The 24,117-nt window shown below is 43.5% G+C and overlaps 1 protein-coding gene across 2 annotated transcripts in view; it reads right to left on the bottom strand.

Annotated features, from left to right (window-relative positions):
* LOC121575156 (protein timeless homolog) overlaps nucleotides 1-3,438 on the bottom strand; it is a 30,967-nt gene extending 27,529 nt beyond the window's left edge. For both annotated transcript variants that reach the window (XM_041888064.2, XM_041888063.2), the window contains exon 1: nucleotides 3,299-3,438. The gene's annotated coding sequence lies outside the window, so the exon portion shown is untranslated. The remainder of the gene's footprint in view (nucleotides 1-3,298) is intronic.
* Nucleotides 3,439-24,117: the final 20,679 nt, after the last annotated feature.

Here is a 24,117-nt window from a genome sequence, read left to right on the forward strand (position 1 = left end):
AAGGATACAGGGATGGAAGACCTAATGGATGGAGGGCTAAAGGGATAAAACAAGGTTCAGTTGGACAGATTGGTATGATAAAGAATTAATGTATGGTTGAAGGTGTGGATGGTGTGTGAATGTGTGTGGGGGAATTGGTAGTAGTTATTGCTGTTCTGATTTCAGATTTGAATATCAGAGTAGTAGACAAAGGTGCCATACCCCTTTTGTCTACAACACGTTGTTGAGAAAAGTGGTCAAGGTATCAATTAGTGTCAAAAGTCACAATGTTTACTCTGTCTCATGCTTAGAATGTGCTCCATTATAATTTGAAAGTTCTGAAAAGTTCCATGGCCGTTAATTCAACAGTGGGAAGTTAGCTAAATTAGTTGATGTGGTTACTAAAACAGCTGTACCTCTTGATTGGTAGTAGACATTTCTGTTCTTATTTCCAGATTTGAATGGCACATAAGTACACCAAGATGTCATACCCTTTACGTTTTTGTCTAAAGTGCTGGGAAAGTGGTCAAAACTGCAGTTGTTTGAAATAATTAAGACGTAAAGTTGTTGATGCGGTTACTAAAACAGCTGTATCGTTAGATCTGTACAAGGTATTTCTGTTCCGATTCCAGATTTGAATAGCAGAGAAGTAGACCAAGATGTCATACCCTTTAACTTTTTCATACCCTCTAACTTTTTGTGTAAGTGTTTGGCAAAGTGGTCAAAGTAGCTGATTTGTGTCAAAAGTTTTATTTACAGTGAATGGAAGTTGGAAGTGATGATGCCAAAATGGGGAGCTTTCAAATGTTTAAAGTGAATGAAAAATTGTTTAAAAAGTATCAATAATATCCAAAAGTTGTATACAAGCACACTATTCCAAACCAGTCTGCACATTTTAAAGTTTGAATGGCATTTCTAGCTTAAACGGTGTAAGGAGTAGTTAGCACAAGAAAAATAAGAAGTATGACGAAGATTTAAAGTCTGGACTTTTGCTTCGCAAGTCCCACCTAATTATTCCATGTTTATTGTTTTAAAGTTATTATACGATAAACCAAACAAACAGTTCCTATATGATTCTTGTCATCAGGTTAAATGCAAATAGGGATGATGAGAAACCAATATCCACGATGTTCATAGACGGTTTCCCATAGGATTTTTTTCAGCAGTGGTGGCAAGGATAGCTGTTCCCATAGACTTCCCGTCATAGACAACTATTTAGCAGCAGTGGGCAGCCGCTACTAAATGAATAGGGGAAACACCGTAGATAGGCATGCTCCTTTTTCTTACACAAACAACTGGATTCATAGGTCAAAACTCAAGTATATCAAATTTATGATACATAAACCAGATGTTTCACTACAACCATACAACATTTGATCAAATAGGCTACACATGACATCACAACCAAGACAAAAAAAAATGCCTTTGAGAAGTTGAATCTATTCTACTATGATTTTAGAGTAGTTCTTGTCTTGCGAAAATTAGAGAGGGTCCAGAGAACTCACATTATTATCTAATCCTTCCAGACAGTCATAGAAGCCAAGCTGACACCATCTGGTCTGAAATATAGCACAGGGGAACACGGTCTGTCCCAAATGGCATCCTATTCCTTACTTAGTGCACTACTTTTGACCCCTGATCAGGGAATAGGGTGCCATTTGGGACCCACCCACTGATGTTAAGATAGTGTCACTGTAGTGTGTCTCCAGATGGGTGGATGGACGGGGCACTACCTTAAACAGACAATCATAAAAGCAAGTAGGTAACCAAAACCACTGACCTTTGTCATACAGGCCCCTCACATTGACAGCTGGATAAACTGTACTGAGAAGTGGTAAGTGAAGCTTTACATGATCGACAAAAATTGAATGAGACCCTGGTCATATAACTATGACTGGCCTAACTAATACAGAAACAAGTGCTGTGTGATTGTGGCATTTACAAAACAGAACCAAGCTGTGACAGGTTACATAAGGGAGACCTGACTGCCATTGAGCAAGGGCGTAACAGACCACTCAACTAGGTCACAAAAGGCAACTTATTGGTGCATTATCGGTTTGGAAACACCAGAAGAAAAAAATAGTTGCTTATTTTCTGGCCCAAAAAAGCCCAAGACTATTCTGCACTGCAATCAAATGAAGTCATTCACTTTAAAATGGAGAAGACTGGCTATGTAACAGCCTAACTATTTATAGCAAGGCTTTGATGTACACACCATGATGGGACCTAGCATTTGAAGCAATGACTAGGCAGCCTAAATGATTTGCTGTTATCCTTTTGATAGCATTCATTCAAGTCATAAGGGCTCCAATGCATATATTTTGCCAACCAGCTGACAATGTGTCAGTCTGTTTTGCAAACAACATATTTACTTTTGGGACTTGGCTGTATAAATCTCTAAAGATTGGCAGGCCCCTGGATAGTGATAAACCCCTGCTGAGTCTAAAAGGATGATCATCTCAGACACTTAATAATATTATTATAACACTGCAATGTATTGAAGTACATTGCAGTGTTATATATTTTATTTACAATTTATCTTCTTAAAATAAAATTTTAAACCTTAACCACACTTCCCAGCTGGACATTTCTACAACTCCGCTAGTCTGACTGATCAATTCATTGTGTATTACTGTGGTCCTCTGTAGCTCAGCTGGTAGAGCACGGCGCTTGTAACGCGAAGGTAGTGGGTTCGATCCCCGGGACCACCCATTCACAAAAATGTATGCACGCATGACTGTAAGTCGCTTTGGATAAAAGCGTCTGCTAAATGGCATATTATTATTATTATTACTGCCGGATTAATCAGACAACTCACCTTGCAATGCTGTCAAAAAAATACATTAGTAAAAAAACTAACTGCAGAGACAGCATTTAACTTCTGAAAGTAGGATGATCACAGAATAGCAGTTGTACTTGTAACTGCATGCAACATACATTCAGTGTTCAGTAAACGACTCCTGGCGGGAAGATACAAGCCCGCAGGGTTGAACAAGCAGGACAGGCATGACTTGACTTGGACAGTGTGGCTGCTAGGGAACTTTAGCTAAATGAAGCAAGTGTTGACAACGCATTTCACTCCACTGTTATGGAAGATTAAACAGATATGATACACACACATTATAACATGATTTATAAGTGATTATATCAGAAAAAAGAAATGACCATTAAAAAACAAGCAATTTCCTAGTTTGCCGATGCTGTGGCTGCTAAATTAGGTAGCTAGCTACTAGCTAAGCTAGCAGAAAATACTGTAGCCTGTGTGTGTTCGTTCGTTTACACAATCATTCAATCACACAAAGTTGGCAACTATACATACCAGACCGTAGTGATGGTAAAAGGGACCTTTGTGGTCTGACTACAGTAATCAATATCTTTCTCTAGATATTAGCTAGCTAAGTAATGAAAATGCAATTTTCACAATAAGAAGAGTCCATGCACGGTCCAGTTTAGCGCCTAAACGATTCTAGGCGGATGTTCTTCTTCTTCAGTGGGGTTTATCAGCTGTTGGCATCCAACGTTATGGTGCATTACCGCCACCTACTGTACTGGAGTGTGGGCCAGAGACAGGGAGAAACTAAATCCTACCTGCCAGCCCCGTTGCTCTTAAAAAATATAACAAAATATTTGAGACTATATCTAATGACGTTCTACTCAATATACTCTTTAAACTAATTTCCTGTATCCCCTTCTCCCTCATACTAGATCTCATCCGCTCTCTTTCCCTCTGATACTGCCCACACTGTAGCAATACATGCTCCACGGTCTCTGTTTCCTGACAATAATCACACTTTCCTGTTGGATGCTTTCCTATCACATTAATGTCTTATTCAACTGGCTGTGTCCCACCCTTAATCTTGTAAAAATAGCCTCCTCTCTTCTGTCCCTTCCTGCCGTCCTCCCCTCCCCAACTTTCCTCTGTACTTGAAATAAATGCCTTCCCTTATTATCTCTATTCCAATGCACCTGCCATCTTTGCACCATCACTATATATATATATATATATATATATATATATATATATATCAGTCTTTTTGCCTCTGCCTTGCTCATTGAAACTTCAACATCAACATATCCTCTACTAAGTGCTTGTTTAGCCTGTTCATCTACTGCCTCGTTCCCCTCCACCCCCACATGGGCTGGGACCCAAGTAAATCTTATCTGTATACCCATCTGTTTAATCCTGCCATGGGTTTGTAGCACCTCATAAAGCAGGTCTTGTCTGCTACGTGAGCTAAAGGACTGGAGACTCATTAACACTGCACATGAATCAGAGCAAATAACTACTCTGTCTTGTTTGACTTCCTCCACCCACTGCAAGGCCAACAGTATGGCCATCAGCTCCGCCGTATATACAGCCAGATTATCTGTAATACGTTTCCTGACTTCCACCCCACATTCCTACACTACAAATGCTGACCCAGTACATCCTGTCCTTGGCTCTTTTGAACTATCTGTGTAAATGGCCACAAAATCCTGATACACAGTATCCAGATGTCTCTTAAACAAATCAGATGGATCAACACCCTCCCTATCTTTCTGTAGTCTCTCCAACACTTCTAGATCAACTACTGGAGGCGGGAGTAGCCATGGTGGATTTACAGAAATAACTATCATTGGACTAATAACTATCAACTATCCTTCGCCTGGGTATTACCCACCCACCCAAAGCTTGTGTTCTGTCTTCGCTCATGTTCCCAGCATGCCTGTAAAATCCCTTTCGCAGGATGAGACACCCCATGTCCTTATAGGTTGACCCAATAATTAACTGCCAGCTGATGTCTCCTAATCTGCAATGGCATATCCCCCATCTCCACCTGTAATGCAGCCACTGGGGACGTCCGAAACGCCCCACTACATATTCTGAGTCAGATGGATGTTCACGCTATTGGTTAGTTCTTAAAGGGGCCAACACACACAATGATCAAACACTGGTAGCTTGATACATTGTATAACTACTGCCTACTCAGGCTGTCCACACTTGACACTTACATGCAACTTCTGCTATCAGAATATGAAGATTCAGCCTGCTCTCATAGACTAGACATAACATAGTAAACGTAAATCCGGGATACGCGATTTTAGCATGTCAATCTTGGTGGGGCAAACTCAACTATTTTTTTTAGATGCATGCCAGCAAAGCCACTACACAACACAACAATAAACAATACATTAATTGCACTATAATGGTGACAACAAAACAAAAAACAACCCTCGCAATATCAACTGGATATTACATGGGTCTATTACTGAACTTTTTGTTGAAAACAAATATTTCAATGGGAAGAGACTGTCACTGGCAAACATGGTTACAGACTCAACAACATTATACAGTATCCCCTCCTCGTCAAGAAAAGCACATGAGCTAATTTATGCAGCAGCAAACAAAAAATGTTTTGGCTCACCGTTGTTGTGCTGTGCTCACTTGAACAGGAAGGTGGCGCAGCAGTCCTTTTTGTCGGCAAATCTTGGCATCAAGGTGCTTTCAAGAAAACTGGGAACTCTAAAAAAACAAGGTCGAATCATGACGTCAGTGATCTTCAGGTCGGAGCTCTAGAAAGAGGCCCGAGTTCCCTGTTTGGAATTCTGTTTTTTTCAGAGTTCCCAGTTGTCTTGAACTGAAGTCTGAGATTTCCCAGTTCCGAGTTTCCAGTTGTTTTGAAGGCGGCAGAAGCCATGCTGGATTTACAGCATGGCCAATCTATTCAAACTTTTCTGGCCGATGGTGTTGCGAGTGAATGTTTACAGTGCATTCGGAAAGTATTCAGACCCCTTGACTTTTTCCACATTTTGTTACGTTACAGCCTTATTCTAAAATTGATTCAATTTGGGGTTTTTCCCCCTCATGAATCTACACACAATACTCCATAATGACAAAGCAAAAACAGGTTTAAAAAAACAACAACTGAAATATCACTTAATTAAAAAAAAAACTGAAATAAAGCTTAATAAAGAGTAGTGATATTAGCAAGAGCAGTGTGCAGGTTTCTTCTTTTTTCTCATCGTACTGTTACCATGCACCTGCAACAAAGGTAGCTCAGATGTGCGAGTGCCTTTTGAATTTTGAAGCTTGGAAAAGAGACCATTTCAGACAGATGTTTTAAATCCTTAAACCCAGACTTGGACCACACACCCTCTCCACCGAATTGCAGGCAGGCAAAGCAAAATAGTTATTGCTTTGCAACGCTTGCAGTTAGCCACTGATTCCTTCCAAACCACTCATTGTTGAATTTGCGATTTCCAACTTGTTGTATAATGTTTATGAGCACCGATACCTTTTATCTATAATTTATGGATTGAAAAGGATTTACCGGTAGATTGTCGACGTGATTCTTGATGATGACTGCTTGTGTAGCTTGCTAGCTAAGATTTTGAAAGTAAGATGATCAGTCCAATCAAAGCTATGGTAGATATAACGTGATTTGACATAATTTTATCTGTGGCAAATGACCTTGAGCCTTCTTCGATTGGGCACTTCTAATATAAATCTATGGCAGCTATCCCTGTAGATTCTGCAGTGACGTAGTGTCCCCATGAATGACAGAACACCTAGCCAATCACGGCGCAACTAAAGAAGATTAGCAACGGCTATGCTCTGTATATTCCGCTGGCTGCCCCTCCACAACAGAAAGCATTGAGCTAGGCTGAAACACCTGCATTTTAGAGCTGCCTTACTCAAGAAAGAGACCATGTTTGTATGCTGCTTTATTAACTAAAAATTATTATTTTTTACATTGTTTGCAAACTGATACGTGACATGAATGAATGCCAAAATAACATGCATATCAGGCAACCCCCCCCCGCCCCAAACAGATGGGGCTCAAAGGAGGTGGGGCTCTGCGCCACCTGCCCTGAATGACGGGTTGCCACTGCTCAAATTATACTGAACAAAAACATAAAAGCAACATCTAAAGTGTTGGTCCCATGTTTCATGAGCTGAAGTAAAAGATCCCAGAAATGTTCCATACGCACAAAAAGCTTATTTCTCTCAAATTCTGTGCACAAATGTCTTTACATTCTCCTTTTCCAAGATAATCCATCCAGCTGACAGGTGTGGCATATCAAGAAGGTGATTAAACAGCATGATCATTACACAGGTGCACCTTGTGCTGGGGACAATAAAAGGCCACTCTAAAATGTGCAGTTTTGTCACACAACACAATGCCACAGATGTCTCAAGTTGAGGGAGCATGCAGTTAGCATGCTGACTGCAGGAATGTCCACCAGAGCTGTTGCCAGGGGATTGAATGTTCATTACTCCACCATAAACTGCCTCCAACATCATTTTAGAGAATTTGGTAGTACGTCCAACCGGCCTCACAACCGCAGACCACATGTAACTACGCCAGCCCAGGACCTCCACATCCGGCTTCTTCACCTGCGGGATCGTCTGAGGGGGAGGGTGGGGTGCAGAGGAGTATTTATGTCTGTAATAAAGCCCTTTTGTGGGGAAAAACTCATTCTGATTGGGCCTGGCTCCCTAGTGGGTGGGCCTGGCTCCCAAGTGGGTAGGCCTATACCGTCCCAGGCCCACCCATGGCTGTGCACCTGCCCATTTATGTGAAACCCATAGGTTAGGGCCTAATTTATTTATTTCAATTGACTGATTTCCTTATATGAACTGTAACTCAGTAAAATCTTTGAAATTGTTGCATTTATATTTTTGTTCAGTGTAGTATGATACTGTATGTTACATATAACGCAAACGTCTACCAACCCAAAGCTTGCATGTTTGAATCTCATCATCAACAACTTGAGCATTTTATAAATTGTTCAACTACTTACTAATTTGTAGCTACTTTGCGAACATCTAGCAACCCAAAGGATGCGTGTTTGAATCTCAACACGGACAACTTTAGCATTTTAGCTCATTAACAACTTTTCAACTACTTACTACATTTTAGCTACTTTGCAACACCTTAGCATGTTAGCTAACCCTTCCCCTAACATTAACCCTTTAACCTAACTCCTAACCTTAACCCCTAGCCTAGCTAGTGTTAGCCAGCTAGCTAATGTTAGCGTTAGCCACCTAGCTAACGCTAGCCACAACAAATTAACATTTGTAAAATATTATACGTTTCTGCAAATTTAGAACATTTTGTACATTTTGCACATTTTGCAAATTCGGATCAAATCATCATTCGTAACATATCATACAAACTGGATGATGGACATCCACAAATTAATACATACCATACATATAATATTAAATGTGGTGGCTTGGATTTACGTACAGAATCATACAAAATGCTCTGAGACCAGGTTGGAAGATTACATTGAAGAGACAGGTCTAGATGCACAAAGGTTGCAGATCTGGCTGACCACTTCAAGAGGTGGTTGTGTGCAGATTTCTCCTCAGTCTGGACAACAATCAGGCTACCGAAAGCGCATAGTGGTCAATGTAATCAGCACTCAGCCCACAAGTCTCCATAAAACCATTGTTTTGGGATCGAGAGGCACATTTTTTCATTAAACGTTGGATGAAATACATTCGTAGTGTGTGAGGAATGTGTTTGCTGGCTTCATAAATGCTAGCCAGCTAGCTTATTTGCTCATGTAAGTCGCTCTGGATAAGAGTGTCTGCTAAAATGACTAAAAACAACAAAAAGACAAAAAATGGTTTGCCTAGAGTTGGGGAGAGCCGGGACAAAAGTAACACGCCTATTTTCTCAGATAACACAGAAACTAGAATGACATAGTGAAGTCAGCACGTTCCTAATGTGGAGGATGACCTCCCTGCAAAAAAATAGCCCAGTCTGACCATGTTTCTCCAAGTTATCAACAAAAAGTGGTTTTGAGCGATGTAAGTAAAAAGAAACGGATCCGGAAGTGTTTTTCGGTTGTAGAGTTGTGTTTAGTTGTTTAAGCTTCCAAACATATGTCATTTTCTTAACCCATCTAGTGACTAAATGACAGCATAGGTTTCAAGTATCATTTTAGCTAGGCTTGGGTGTTAGCCTGGGAGAAGTTACAGGAGAGACGGGTGGGACAAAAGTAACACAATGTAAACTGATGACCTGGAATAAAATAAGAAAACGTTTAAGCACAGGCCATTGTCTCTGGTTCACAGGTAGCTTAGTAGTTAAGAGCGTTGTGCCAGTAACCGAAAGGTTGCTGGTTCTAATCCCCGAGCCGACTAGGTGAAAAATCTGTCGATGTGCCCTTGAGCAAGGCACTTAACCCTAATTGCTCCTGTAAGTCGCTCTGGATAAGAGCGTCTGCTAAATGACCAATTAATTATATAATGTTAGCAAAATATCAACAAGTGACTGAATGTTTGAAAATTATATGACATCATTAGAATTATGCCTTAATCCACGTGTCAAACTCATTCCACTGAGTGCCGAGTGTCTGCGGGTTTTCGCTCCACCCTTGTACTTGTTTGATGAATTAAGGTCACTAATTAGTAAGGATCTACCCTCACCTTTTGGTCTAGGTCAGGGTTCCCCAACTGGCGGCCCGCAGGCTGAATTTGGCCCGCAGGGTTTTTTATTTGCCCCCCCACCAGGAAATCAGCTCTAAGTGATTTTAATTTAAGAAATCTGTTCCCAAGTATTCCCACGCATAATAGAGAGACACGTGATCTTATACAAATGTAAGCAAGGTTTGAAATGATCATGTTTTAGTCAAACATCATATCTGTTTGGGCTTCTTGCGGTCAATTTGCACTCTACAAATTATTTGTAATTATGTTCCGGCCCCTCGACCATCCGCTCAAGAAAAAATTGGCACCGCGGCTGAATCTAGTTGATGATCCCTGGTCTAGGTCTTAATTGAAAGGAAAAAAACAAAAAAACTAACCACAGACACTCGGCCTTCCGTGGAATGAGTTTGACACCCCTGTCTTAATAAATTGACTTGATGGATCAGCTTCTCACATACAGTAAGCTTTTATCGACAGGTTAGTGGTTAGAAAATATATATCTTTATGATTCTGGGGGTCAATTACCTTTTGTCAAGCCATGTAAATGTGATGAGCATGATGAGTTTCCTGTTTGTGAAGAGAATAAAGATGTTTATTCTATTAATACACGAGGAGCGGGCATGACAAGGACAGCTGGAGTGCACCTGATTGGTAAGGGCTAAGCATGAATAGTTGTTGAAAATTGTGAAAAACATCTCCTACTACATTCTCATTAAAGTGAGAAGAGAAAATGAGGGTTAATATAGCTATTATGTGATCAATTTCAGTCCGATTAATATTGTAAGAATATATATTGTGGTTGCGCAACATTGCGATGTTAACGCATGGTTCATTTTCATACATTTCGAACCTATAGCATTAATTATTAAAATTGACACGAACATGAAATTATGGCTGATAGTACATTTGTTGAAAGTAACAAGCATTACAAACTACAAACATAGAGATAAGACAGATATTGTGAACTTCTCGCCAGGTGTAAAGGTGTTTGCATGTTTCCCAGCCGAAACAGTTCGGTAGAGGTCGAGCATATATTATGACGACGTTTTGTGATGTTTTTGTTCGTTTTGGACTTCGGCTAAGGTTTTTTCGGCTGTTCGGGCCGAAGTTCGGAGCCGAAGTCTACGCCCCTTTGTCATGTCAACAGTTGGGATTCTATAATAAAGTATTTGTTGTCATTCAAAGAGACGACTCGTTTTCATGCACATTTTTTCATAGAAAAATACTGCACCAAACATCTTAGCTAGATGTAAAATTGTGCGACTAAGATCTCTTTGGCAAAAACGTCAAAATGAATGACAGATTTCTTGAGTTATCTTAGATTCTGACTATTTTTAGGAAGTGTATTGTGGCTACGGCGTCTCAAAATGGACAAATAGTACTATTGCCGCTATTTTCTCATTTTTCAAGCAAAGGACCCTTTTTTTCAATTTTCACCTAAATGACATACCCAAATCTAACTGCCTGTAGCTCAGGACCTGAAGCAAGGATATGCATATTCTTGATACCATTTGAAAGGAAACACTTTGACGTTTGTGGAAATGTGAAATTATTGTAGGAGAATATAACACATTAGATCTGGTAAAAGATAATACAAACAAAAAAACATGCGTTTTCTTTTCTTTTCTTTTTTATCATCTTTGAAATGCAAGGGAAAGGCCACAATATAATTTTGCAGTTTAGGCGCAATTTAGATTTTGGCCACTAGATGGGAGCAGTATGTTTGCAAAGTTTCAGATTGATCCAGTGAAGCGTTGCAATACTGGACTATTTTGTATCAAGTCTGCCCAAATGTGCCGAATTGGTCAATTGATACATTTTGAAGTACATAACTATAGAGAACATACAAAAATGATATGGTAATACAAAATGTAAGTTTACAAACTCCCAGGAATGTCATACATGATTGATCATTAGCTTATACACTAACTTTCACACATCTAGATGGCCGGGCGGGGTGGGTGTGGAGCCAGAGACAGCAGGGGTTCAAACTGTAGAACACAGTTCCTACATTTGAATATAAAAGTGGATTTTATCAAACAAAACTATGCTACATTTTATCTCTGGGACCCTTAGGATGACAAATCAGAGCAAGATTACTGAATGTAAGTACATTATTTACCTTCAGAGTTGAATGTATCAAACCAGTTGCCGTGATAAGTTTTTTGTTGTTGTGCACTCTCCTCAAACAATAGCATGGTAATTTATCACTGTAATAGCTACTGTTATTAACAATAATGTAAGCTTTCTGCCCATATAAGACATGTCTATGTCCTGGAAAGTTTGCTGTTACTTACAACAGTCATGCTAATCACATTAGCGCACGTTAGCTCAACCGTCCCGTATACGGGACACCGATCCCGTAGAGGTTAAGGGAGTATGCGAGCACACTCGTTCAGTTCGGCTAGCCAAGTTCGGCTAGGCGCCAGACAAACTGAAGCATGCCGACACCTTTACTCCCGCCCCACCGGCAGGTACAGAAGTAACATTGCTGTAGTTCTGTTCTCAGCCTACTTAATTTCAACTCATTTACCCTAGAAATGAAACTAAAGTTGCTAATGGTAGAGGACATATATAAGTTGTTTGTCATAAAATATGGCGTCTCTAGCTCTATCGATCTCTGAGTAATTAGGAAAAAAACGAAGTGTTACTTTCGTCCCGGTTCTCCCCTTATGCTAACCTGTTTGCAATCTCTTAGCTTTGCTGGCTAGCTTGCTGGCTAGTTACAGAGGTTAGCTGGCTAATTAGCTACAGTAGTTGGCTATTGCCATCAAGTTGTTATATTATCAGATTTAGCCTGTTCCACCGTTTGCAGAACGCATACAGGCATTTGAATATAGCGCAGGAAAAGGGAATCCGGACACAATGTGGACACGGTCGACACATTTACAGTGGGGGAAAAAAGTATTTAGTCAGCCACCAATTGTGCAAGTTCTCCCACACGACGCCAGGACAGCGGAGTCACTCACCACCTTCCGGAGACATTTGAAACCCCACCTCTTTAAGGAATACCTGGGATAGGATAAAGTAATCCTTCTACCCCCCCAAAAAATAAATAAAATAAATAAAAATAAAATTGTAAAGTGGTTATCCCACTGGCTATAGGGTGAATGCACCAATTTGTAAGTCGCTCTGGATAAGAGCGTCTGCTAAATGACGTAAATGTAAATGTAAATGTTAAAAAGATGAGAGAGGCCTGTAATTTTCATCATAGGTACACGTCAACTATGACAGAGAAAATTAGAAAAAAAAAACAGAAAATCACATTGTAGGATTTTTAATGAATTTATTTGCAAATTATGTTGGAAAATAAGTATTTGGTCAATAACAAAAGTTTCTCAATACTTTGTTATATACCCTTTGTTGGCAATGACACAGGTCAAACGTTTTCTGTAAGTCTTCGCAAGGTTTTCACACACTGTTGCTGGTATTTTGGCCCATTCCTCCATGCAGATCTCCTCTAGAGCGGTGATGTTTTGGGGCTGTCGCTGGGCAACACAGACTTTCAACTCCCTCCAAAGATTTTCTATGGGGTTGAGATCTGGAGACTGGCTAGGCCACTCCAGGACCTTGAAATGCTTCTTACGAAGCCACTCCTTCGTTACCCTGGCGGTGTGTTTGGGATCATTGTCATGCTGAAAGACCCAGCCACGTTTCATCTTCAATGCCCTTGCTGATGGAAGGAGATTTTCACTCAAAATCTCACGATACATGGCCCCATTCATTATTTCCTTTACACGGATCAGTCGTCCTGGTCCCTTTGCAGAAAAACAGCCCCAAAGCATGATGTTTCCACCCCCATGCTTCACAGTAGGTATGGTGTTCTTTGGATGCAACTCAGCATTCTTTGTCCTCCAAACACGACGAGTTGAGTTTTTACCAAAAAAGTTATATTTTGGTTTCATCTGACCATATGACATTCTCCCAATCCTCTTCTGGATCATCCAAATGCACTCTAGCAAACTTCAGACGGGCCTGGACATGTACTGGCTTAAGCAGGGGGGACACGTCTGGCAGTGCAGGATTTGAGTCCCTGGCGGCGTAGTGTGTTACTGATGGTAGGCTTTGTTACTTTGGTCCCAGCTCTCTGCAGGTCATTCACTAGGTCCCCCTGTGTGGTTCTGGGATTTTTGCTCACCGTTCTTGTGATCATTTTGACCCCACGGGGTGAGATCTTGCGTGGAGCCCCAGATCGAGGGAGATTATCAGTGGTCTTGTATGTCTTCCATTTCCTAATAATTGCTCCCACAGTTGATTTCTTCAAACCAAGCTGCTTACCTATTGCAGATTCAGTCTTCCCAGCCTGGTGCAGGTCTACAATTTTGTTTCTGGTGTCCTTTGACAGCTCTTTGGTCTTGGCCATAGTGGAGTTTGGAGTGTGACTGTTTGAGGTTGTGGACAGGTGTCTTTTATACTGATAACAAGTTCAAACAGGTGCCATTAATACAGGTAACGAGTGGAGGACAGAGCAGCCTCTTAAAGAAGAAGTTACAGGTCTGTGAGAGCTAGAAATCTTGCTTGTTTGTAGGTGACCAAATACTTATTTTCCACCATAATTTGCAAATAAATTCATAAAAAATCCTACAATGTGATTTTCTGGAAAAAAAAATGCTCAATTTGTCTGTCATAGTTGACGTGTACCTATGATGAAAATGACAGGCCTCTCTCATCTTTTTAAGTGGGAGAACTTGCACAATTGGTGGCTGACTAAATACTTTTTTCCCCCACTGTAAATGTAAGTGTAGACATGGCCTAAGTGATGGGAACATGATTGTTGTTACATTTTATGATAGCGCACGATGAAACTTTGTATTGATACTTGCCAAAAGTAGTAGCAGCCCAACTTCGCTTCAAGTGCTTTTTAAACAGAACATCGAATTGTGTAATAAACATTGAAAAAAATATATAAACGCAACATACAACAATTTCTAAGATTTTACTGAGTTACAGTTCATATAAGGAAATCAGTAAATTGAAATAAATTCATTAGGCCCCAATCTATGGATTTCACATGACTGGGAATACAGATATGCATCTGTTGGTCAGGGGAAAAAAAGGTAGGGATGTGGATCAGAAAATCAGTCAGTATCCGGTGTGACCACCATTTGCCTCATGCAGCACAACACATTTCCTTTGCATATAATTGATCAGGCTGTTGATTGTAGCGTGTGGAATGTTGTTGGATATTGGCGGGATATTGGCGGGAACTGTAACACACTGTCGTACATGTTGATCCATAGCATCCCAAACATGCTCAATGGGTGTTGACATGTCTGGTGAGTATGCAGGCCATGGAAGAACTGGGACATGTTCAGCTTTCAGGATTGTGTTCAGATCCTTGTGACATGGGGCCGTGCATTATCATGCTGAAACATGAGCGAATGGCGGTGGATGAATGGCACGACAATGGGCCTCAGGATCTCTTCACAGTATCTCTGTGTATTCAAATTGCCATTTATAAAATGCAATTGTGTTCGTTGTCTGTAGCTTATGCCTGCCCGTACCATAACCCCACCGCCACCATGGGGCACTCTGTTCACAACGTTGACATCTACACAACGCCAAACACACTGTATGCCATCTGCCCTGTACAGATGGCATACATGAAGAGCACACAGACCCCATGAAGAGCACACATCGCCGTGCCAGTGGCCATTGAAGGTGAGCATTTGCCCATTGAAGTCGGTTAGGACACCAAACTGCAGTCAGGTCAAGACCCTGGTGAGGATGACGAGCACGCAGATGAGCTTCCCTGAGACGTTTCTGACAGTTTGTGCAGAAATCCTCCGGTTTTGCAAACCCACAGTTTCATCAGCTGTCCGGGTGGCTGGTCTAAGACAATCCCACAGGTGAAGAAGCCGGATGTGGAGGTCCTGGGCTGGTGTGGTTACACGTAGTCTGCGGTTGTAAGGCCGGTTGGACGTACTGCCAAATTCTCTAAAATGACGTTGGAGGCGGCTTATGGTAGAGAAATGAACATTAAATTCTCTGGCAACAGCTCTGGTGGACATTCCTGCAGTCAGCATGACAATTGCACACTCCCTCAAAACTTGAGACATCTGTGGCATTGTGTTGTGTGACAAAACTGCACATTTTAGAGTGGCCTTTTATTGTCCCCAACACAAGGTGCCCCTGTGTAATGATCATGCTGTTTAATCAGCTTCTTGATATGCCACAATTGTAAGGTGGATGGATTATCCTGGCAAAGGAGAAATGCTCACTAACAGGGATGTAAAAAAATGTGTGCACAAAGTTTGAGAGAAATACGTTTTTTGTGCATATGGAACATTTCTGAGATCTTTTATTTCAGCTCATGAAACATGGGACCAACACTTTACATGTTGCTTTTATCATTTTGTTGAGTATAATTTAGACTCGTTGTGAATACGATTACAGCATATGAAATCATAACTGCGTATGAAGGTACATGTTATCAACATAATTTATCATCATTTAAATTATGCTTGTATAAATATAATAGTTAGCCTATAAGCTTTCTATCACATAGGCCAGGGATAGGCAACGAAAAATCTGAACTCATGAGGGGCCGCAGTTTGCGTACCCGAGAAATTAGAGTTAATTACATTTTAGTCATTTAGCAGACACTCTTATCCAGAGCAATTAGGGTTAAGTGCCTTGCTCAAGGGCACATTGACAGATTTTTCACCTAGTTGGCTCTGGGATTAGAACCAGCGACCTTTCGGTTACTGGCACAACGCTCTTAACCACTAAGCTACCTGCCACCCCGCTAAGCTACCTGCCGTTAATTTCGTGCAATTCTACTCATTTTGCCATGGGGTGTAGAGAAAATGTTGAAGTTTTAAAGCTAATTTCCTGCAATTCTACACATTTTGCGATAGGGTGTAGAGAAATGTTTGCAGTTTTTAATATGATATTTATGTGAGGCTGACTAACAAAATCAATGGGGCCAGTAATTCGACCATGATAACAAGTTTAAATAGCTTGCCGCTAAACTAATTTAGCGATCGCAAAAAATGTAGCTGACATCGGCTAATTGACTGACTATCAGTGACTGACTTAACAAGAGAAAAACTGCTGATGCCCAACCAAATTTCGAAATTGCACCTTGTGTATTGTACTATTCTAACTCACAACAGTAAGTTGAGACACCGACAAAGTAAAAAAAAAAAAAAGAACAAATATGTTTTTTGGTGTGGAATCTTATCCGGGGGCCTTCTAAAGGGGGGCCGCATGCGGCCTGTGGGCTGCCAGTTGCCCACCCCTAACATAGGCTATATTCAGTCTGCCATTCTTTAGGGTGTTCACTCACTGCTGTACAATGTAGAGACAAACGGGGCAATTCAAGAGGTTACTACGAAATTAATGTAAAAACGTTTGTCACGATCGTCTGAAGAAGCGGACCAATACGCAGCGCGTGGAGTGAACATGATGACTTTATTTAATAAAGCAACCACGAAAAACAACAAATGACGATAGTGAAGTCCTCTGTAACACTGACAGAAACATGGAACAACAGGAACAAAAACCCACAAAAACAAGGTGAAAAACACACAGAATATATATGGCTCCCAATCAGAGATAACGAGCCGACAGCTGACACTCGTTACCTCCGATTGGGAGTCATTGACCAATCACCACTAAACACAAACAAAATGAAACTCACCCATCCCCAACACCACCAAATGAAATACACCCTGGCTCTAACACACAGTCCCGGAGCCAGAGTGTGACAGTACCCTTCCAAAGGCGCGGACTCCGACCGCGCCTAACTCAAAAAATGGGGAGGGCTGGGTGGGTGTTGCTCCTCGGAGGCGGCTCTGGCACTGGTCGTGGTCCCCACCCCACCATAGTCACTACCCGCTTTAGTAGCCTCCTCCATTTGACCACCCTACAACCTAACCCACCTGGATTAAGGGGCAGCACCGGACTAAGAGGCAGCACCGGACTAAGGGGCAGCACCGGACTAAGGGACAGCACCAGGATAAGAAGCAGCACCGAGCTAAGGGGCAGCACCGGACTAAGGGGCAGCACCAGGATAAGGGACAGCACCAGGCTAAGGGGCAGTACCGGACTAAATGGCGGATCCTGGCTGGCTGGCTCTGGCGGATCCTGGCTGGCTGGCGGATCCCGGCTGGACGGCTCTGGCGGATCCTGGCTGGCGGAAGGCTCTGGCTGATCCTGTCTGGCGGAAGGCTCTGGCTGATCCTGTCTGGCGGAAGGCTCTGGCTGATCCTGTCTGGCGGAAGGCTCTGGCTGATCCTGTCCGGCGGAGAGCTCTAGCGGCTCCCGGGTCTGGCGGACGGCTCTGAAGGCTCATGGCAGACGGGCGGCTTTGCAGGCTCAGTACAGACGGGCAGTTCAGACGGCGTTGGGCAGACGGACAGTTCAGACGGCGTTGGGCAGACGGGCAGTTCAGGCGCCGTTGGGCAGACGGGCAGTTCAGACGGCGTTGGGCAGACGGACAGTTCAGGCGCCGTTGGGCAGACGGGCAGTTCAGACGGCGTTGGGCAGACGGACAGTTCAGGCCCCGTTGGGCAGACGGCAGACTCTGGCCGTCTGAGGCGCACCGTAGGCCTGGTGCGTGGTGCCGGAACTGGAGGTACCGGGCTGAGGACACGCATCTCAGGGCTAGTGCGGGGAGAAGCAACAGGGCATGCTTGGCCCTGGGGACGCACCGTAGGCCTGATGCGTGGTGCCGGAACTGGAGGTACCGGGCTGAGGACACGCATCTCAGGGCTAGTGCGGGAAGCAGCAACAGGGCATGCTTGGCCCTGGGGACGATCGTAGGCCTGATGCGTGGTGCCGGAACTGGAGGTACCGGGCTGAGGACACGCATCTCAGGGCTAGTGCGGGAAGCAGCAACAGGGCATGCTTGGCCCTGGGGACGTACATAAGGCCTAGTGCGGAGAGCAGGAACAGGCCGGGCTGAGCTGGCGACGCGCACCGTATCCCTGGTGCGAGTGGCCGGAACAGGCCGGGCCGGGCTGGCGAAGCGCACCGTATCCCTGGTGCGTGGAGCAGGAACAGGCCGGGCTGGGCTGGCGACGCGCACCGTCTCCCCTGGTGCGGGTGGCCGGAACAGGCCGGGCCGGGCTGGCGGCGCACCGTATCCCTGGTGCGTGGAGCAGGAACAGGCCGGGCTGGGCTGGCGACGCGCACCGTATCCCTGGTGCGAGTGGCCGGAACAGGCCGGGCCGGGCTGGCGAAGCGCACCGTATCCCTGGTGCGTGAGTAGGAACAGGCCGGGCTGAGCTGGCGACGCGCACCGTATCCCTGGTGCGAGTGGCCGGAACAGGCCGGGCCGGGCTGGCGAAGCGCACCCTATCCCTGGTGCGTGGAGCAGGAACAGGCCGGGCCGGGCTGGCGTAGCACACCGTGGACCTGGTGCTTGGAGTAGGAACAGACCGGTCCGTTACCGGGAACACACACCACTGGCCTCAACCGAGGATCAGGAACGGGCCGGACCGGACTGGCAACACACATCAGTCTTTCACGCCGTGCCACAAACACTTCCCTCCCTCTACTCGCCAATGGCTCCCGTACTCCGTTAGCCTTCTCTCCTTTTCTCCCTGTGGCAGCCTCCTGCTGCCCAGCCGCCCAAGCCATGTGCCCCCCCCCAAATTTTTTTTGGGGTTGCCTCCCGTCCTTCCGACGATGGCCCTGCCGATGCCGTTGCTCCTCTCGCCGTCGCCTCTCCACCGTCTCGCTCCATGGTCGGCGATCCATACCATCCAGGATCTCCTCCCAAGTCCAGGACCCTTTACCGTCCAACAGTTCCTCCCATGTCCAGACCCTTTGCTCCTGGACGCGCTGCTTGGTCCTTTTGTGGTGGGTTTTTCTGTCACGATCGTCTGAGGAAGCGGACCAATACGCAGCGCGTGGAGTGAACATGATGACTTTATTTAATAAAGCAACCACGAAAAACAACAAATGACGATAGTGAAGTCCTCTGTAACACTGACAGAAACATGGAACAACAGGAACAAAAACCCACAAAAACAAGGTGAAAAACACACAGAATATATATGGCTCCCAATCAGAGATAACGAGCCGACAGCTGACACTCGTTACCTCCGATTGGGAGTCATTGACCAATCACCACTAAACACAAACAAAATGAAACTCACCCATCCCCAACACCACCAAATGAAATACACCCTGGCTCTAACACACAGTCCCGGAGCCAGAGTGTGACAACGTTTTCTTTGCTCTATGTCATTATAAATTACATTGAATTAATCATTAGATTGTTCTCTACAATATTATAACCTTAATATACTTGTAATTGACAGTGTTAATGAAATAAGAACGATAATTTGCTGTGACCGTTGCTAGTTTAGACTGCGACGCTCTTGGTTGTATTTCTTCCATATTTGGTGTTGTGAGGTGGTACCATTGGGAGGTGTTTCCACTGGTTGGACCAATCAAAATCAACTTGATATCTTCGTAATTTTCACCTCCAGATCATTGGCTTTCATTGCCTATAATGGCTATCAATCTAAACGCAGCAAAAAAAGAAACGTCCTCTCACTGTCAACTGCGTTTATTTTCAGCAAACTTAACATGTGTAAATATTTGTATGAACATAACAAGATTCAACAACTGAGACATAAACCGAAAAAGTTCCACAGGCAAGTGACTAACAGAAATGGAGTAATGTGTCCCTGAACAAAGGGGGGGTCAAAAGTAACAGTCAGTACTGGTGTGGCCACCAGCTGCATTAAGTACTGCAGTGCATCTCCTCCTCATGGACTGCACCAGATTTGCCAGTTCTTGCTGTGAGATGTTACCCCACTCTTCCATCAAGGCACCTGCAAGTTCCCGGACATTTCTGGGGGGAATGGCCCTAGCCCTCACCCTCCGATCCAACAGGTCCCAGACGTGCTCAATGGGATTGAGATTCGGGCTCTTCGCTGGCCATGGCAGAACCAGTGGCGGCTCCTGAAAAAATTCTCAGGGGGGGCAATTTTTCTGATGATTTAGGTGACCTACACACATTTTAAAAAAGATATGTCCAGCAACAACATGAAGACAGGGGCAGCATATAAGTCAATACCAGAAGCATTTATTGACTGATCTCAAAAGTGTTGGCTTACCAGGGTTGGTGGAGCCCTCAGTTTCATCTTTGCCTCGCAAAGCTAACTCAAACACTCCGCAAAACTTCACACACTGGATTAGCCGGCTGAGGATGTGGCGGTTCTTGCTAATGTCGTAGTAAATATATTTGTTATAGTGAATATGGAATATGATATGTTGAGTAAAATGTTGTGCTAAGATCTATTTAGGTCAGGAGCTGGTTATAAGTTATGTTCCTATCCAATAACAATGGACAAAAGGGTCCTATCTTGTCAGCCTTGTCAGTTTCAGTTCTCCAGTAAACTTGTGATTATCAACACTAACCTCATCGTTGTGGCGGCGGACAGCTAGCCTGTATCCCTCATCCAGTTGAGTGGGAATGTTCACTCTCCCCAAAGCAGACAATCTCAAACAGCTATCCATGTGGGTCTTTGACAGCTCATGTTTCTTAATCTTTCCTGAAAGATGGTGCATGTCCGTTACACACCAGTCGCTGTCCAAGCGGTGCTGTCTGCCGTGCCGCCTTCAGGGTGAAAGAGTAAGCAGGGGGTAGCAGAAGACTGCATTAGCTACATCGCAGCCTGCTAGCCAGGTTTTTCGTTCGTACCAATTTTTGGAAAATCCTCGGGTGTAGGACTTCCCCCCCTTTAGTAGAAACCTGTTGAATTATTAAATTTGGTCTGGGAGGTCCTAATTGTTTCGTTGCCAATTTATCTTGATTTGTTCGCCGACAAAAAGTAACTTATTTCAAAGAGACAATCGAGTTGCACTGAACGCTATAGCCATCTTGATAGTAGTACGTGAATTGATTGATGAGGCTACCCGCTCTTTTCTTAGTTACGTTCATGGTTACGTTACGTATGACGAAAGCGCGTAAGTGCAAGCCCTCAGAAACCCATAGAGATTGTATTGAAAGCTCTGATATTTGAAAAAAATAGATTTTACATGGGAGTCTATGACAGACTTCTGGGCGATTTTCAACCTGACTGAAATCGCCCCAAAAGGGGGGGGGGGCATTTGAAGCACGACTTTAGCCTGATTGGACATTTAGTGGCACTGTGGCAGATCAGACGTCTAGATTACAACACTGATAACTACTGTTGCCGTGATATAATTGATTAGAAAAAAAATCCCTTCCTTTTCCCGTTTGGCAGTGCGTCGCCCATATCGCCCTATTGAACACACCGCCCCTGGGCAGAACACTAACATTCCTGTCTTGCAGGAAATCACGCACAGAACGAGCAGTATGGCTGGTGGCATTGTCATGCTGGAGGGTCATGTCAGGATGAGCCTGCAGGAAGGGCACCACATGAGGGAGGAGGATGTCTTCCCTGTAACGCACAGTGTTGAGATTGCCTGCAATGACAACAAGCTCAGTCAGATGATGCTGTGACACACCGCCCCAGACCATGACGGACCCTCCACCTCCAAATCGATCCCGCTCCAGAGTACAGGCCTCGGTGTAACGTTCATTCCTTCGACAATAACCGCGGATCCGACCATCACCCCTAGTGAGACAAAACCGTGACTCGTCAGTGAAGAGCACTTTTTGCCAGTCCTGTCTGGTCCAGCGACGGTGGGTTTGTGCCCATAGGCGACGTTGTTGCTGGTGATGTCTGGTAAGGACCTGCCTTACAACAGGCCTACAAGCCCTCAGTCCAGCCTCTCTCAGCCTATTGCGGACAGTCTGAGCACTGATGGAGGGATTGTGCATTCCTGGTGTAATTCGGGCAGTTGTTGTTGCCATCCTGTACCTGTCCCACAGGTGTGATGTTCGGATGTACCGATCCTGTACAGGTGTTGTTACACGTGGTCTGCCACTGTGAGGACAATCAGCTGTCCGTCCTGTCTCCCTGTAGCGCTGTCTTAGGCATCTCACAGTACGGACATTGCAATTTATTGCCCTGGCCACATCTGCAGTCTTCATGCCTCCTTGCAGCATGCTTAAGGCACGTTCACGCAGATGAGCAGGGACCCTGGGCATCTTTCTTTTGGTGTTTTTCAGAGTCAGTAGAAAGGCCTCTTTAGTGTCCTAAGTTTTCATAACTGTGACCTTAATTGCCTACCATAATAATAATAATAATATGCCATTTAGCAGACGCTTTTATCCGAAGCGACTTACAGTCATGCGTGCATACATTTTTTTTTGTTGTGTATGGGTGGTCCTGGGGATCGAACCCACTACCTTGGCGTTACAAGCGCCGTGCTCTACCAGCTGAGCTACAGAGGACCACGCCGTGCTCTACCATCTTTAAGCTGTTAGTGTCTAACGACGTTCCACAGGTGCATGTTCATTAATTGTTTATGGTTCATTGAACAAGTATGGGAAACAGTGTTTAAACCCTTTACAATTAAGATCTGTGAAGTTATTAGGATTTTTACTAATTATCTTTGAAAGACAGGGTCCTGAAAAAGGGACGTTTCTTTTTTTGCTGAGTTTATGTTGAGAGGGGCCGTTTCTATGACGATTTAAAGGGAAAGACTCAGAAATAACCTACACAATGAAAACAGGAACAGATTGTCTTTGCGGAGGGTGGATATTTAAATTCAGTCTATTAGCTTTATAAATAAATATATATTTAGTCCCTATTTAGTTTTTTATTCTGCGGATTTAATTTAGAAAAAGCATTTCCACAGAGTTCTATCGAGCAGTGACCACTATTTGATCATGCCTGGGATGACATTCCAATATTCCATTCACTCTAAACATGCTAAATTCTCAGAGTAAATCGTCGGTAACTTTTGAACCTTATATGGTAGAGACATGCGGTTTGGACTATTGTTTTTCTGACGGAATGTTCTATTGTATAAACCTTGAATGAATTAATAATTTTATGGGTGAACACCCTACATTCTTTCATAGGTAAAACGCAGCCAATAAACCCCTTTGTTCCTCATCTTTATTTATAGCATAGGCCTACACATTGCGTCTTAAATAAAAATGTTAATGCTGTTTTATTAATGCAATTATAGACCAAGTCTATATACATAAAAAAAATTCTCTCTTAGGTTATGAAAAGCAGCAAACAAGTAGAGTCACCGTAGCTGGCCATAAGGGGGTAGCCCTAAAGTGGCCGGTTTCTACATATCGAGCAATAACAGGCCATATACCGGATTATCAATAGCCTACATTATCATTATCATCAACATACCTGTCAAAAACCAGGTGTAGACTAATTGAAATGTTGTGATCACCACTTGTCCCAGCTAAATATATTTTTGCCGACAGCCGTCATATACACTGATCAACTGTAGGCCTATGTAGGAACATTGCTCAGTTCATGTCGGGCTGCTGAAAGATACTTGAAGGGGTAGAAATGTGTTGTTGTATGAATTGCAAATGTTATTCATGGATCATTGGTTCACTTTTATTGCATGTAATTATTAGGTCATGTGTAAAATGTGCACGTCTTTCTGTAAAACTATACAGACGGTAAGATTTTTTTGTGTAAAATAGCTCCACATGATACTATACTGCACCTGTTGGTTTCTTCCAAGAATCACACTTAAGTTCAGCGTGACCACCGCCGATGCTGCGCTCTCATGAATTGTAGCCTTCACTGCTGTTAAATGGTAGGTCATGCACTTTAGTGTCATCAGTGGCTGCTAAGAAATAGTTGTTAGCCCCTCACGTTAATTAGCCTACACCTACTATT

The sequence above is a fragment of the Coregonus clupeaformis genome, chromosome 10 (genome assembly GCF_020615455.1).
Source record: "Coregonus clupeaformis isolate EN_2021a chromosome 10, ASM2061545v1, whole genome shotgun sequence".
Lineage (NCBI taxonomy): Eukaryota > Metazoa > Chordata > Actinopteri > Salmoniformes > Salmonidae > Coregonus > Coregonus clupeaformis.